Source organism: Carlito syrichta, unplaced genomic scaffold (assembly GCF_000164805.1).
Source record: "Carlito syrichta isolate Samal-C Ts95f unplaced genomic scaffold, Tarsius_syrichta-2.0.1 Scaffold287654, whole genome shotgun sequence".
Lineage (NCBI taxonomy): Eukaryota > Metazoa > Chordata > Mammalia > Primates > Tarsiidae > Carlito > Carlito syrichta.
In genome coordinates this window covers 278,587-279,847 of record NW_007231750.1, presented here as the reverse complement: position 1 = coordinate 279,847, position 1,261 = coordinate 278,587, and the positions used below count along the sequence as shown (strand labels likewise).

At 53.6% G+C, this 1,261-nt stretch overlaps 1 protein-coding gene across 1 annotated transcript in view; it reads right to left on the bottom strand.

The window, feature by feature from the left end:
• PNPLA3 (patatin like phospholipase domain containing 3) overlaps window positions 1–1,261 on the bottom strand; it is a 17,692-nt gene that overhangs the window by 1,032 nt on the left and 15,399 nt on the right. The window lies entirely within an intron of this gene.

Genomic DNA, 1,261 nt, shown 5'->3' with positions numbered 1-1,261 from the left:
CACTCACCTCAGCCTCCCAAAGCACGGGATTACAGGCTGAGCCACCGAGCCCGGCTTGTCCTGAGGTCTTTAGTTGCAGCGAAGGTGGACGGACATTGCCAGCCACTGAGCGCATTGCCATATATGCTCTGGGCATGGCAAGTGGCCCAGCCAGAGCCACAGCTTCCTCCAGCCCTCAGTGCTGGGCTGATGCCACTTTCTCGGTCTTCCAAGCTCGTCCTCCCAGCCACCTGGACACCTCCCACTAGACATCCACAGGTGCTGCCCATCGACGAGTTTCTGATGGTGCCTATCAGTTTCCTCCTCACCCTTGCCCACCAGGGTGCCCTACCACTGCCTGGCACCACTGACCACCAGGTACCAGGGCTGCCCCTGCCCCTCGGGCTTGGAACTGATACCTCCTCTAGACCAGGAGCCTAGGGAAGCCTCTTGATCCATATCATCCCTGCCAAGGCCCCTGCAATAGCCCTCTCACTGCTAAGCCTGCTGCCAGCTGGGTCCCAGGACCTATCTTCCACTCGCCCACTGCTGTCACCTTTCTGATACAAATCGGATCCTTCTTTTATTTTACTTTTTTATTTTATTTTATTTTATTTTATTTGAGTTGGGGTCTCTGTCATCCAGGCTGGAGTGCAGTGGCATGATCATGGTTCACCATAGCCTCAATCTCCTGGGCTCAGGCAGTCCTTCCACCACAGTCTCCCGAGTAGCTGGGACTACAGGCACATACCACCATGTCTGGCTAACTTTTTGACTTTTTTGTAGAGATGAGGTCTCACTGTGTTTGCCCAGTCTGGTCTGAAACTTCTGGGCTCAAGCAATCTTTTCGCTTAAGGAAATCTAGAGATTAGAGGTGTAAGCCACCGCATCCAGCCATGCTCCCCTACTTTAAATCCTTCCATATCTGTCAATAATAAAAATCACAATAGCAACAGAGACCCTATCTCCTGATGCCCGCTATGTGCCAAGTACTGTGCTAAGGCCCCTCGGAAGCTCACAGAAACCCAATAAGGGGATGAGGATCAACCCCTTTGAACAAGGAAACCAAGGCCATGATCCTCAGAATAAGGCCAAACCCTCATAGCTGGAGCAAGGCCATTCTTGCTCCAGATCCAAGTTTCCAAATTCTGAAAAGTAGCAGCATTACCCGGGCCATCGTTAACACAGATTGTCAGGTTCCACCCCTGGAGACTGCGAGGTTGGAGGACAGGAAACCTGCATGACCAGCACCCCGCCCCCCCCCCCCCCCCCCCCCCCCCCC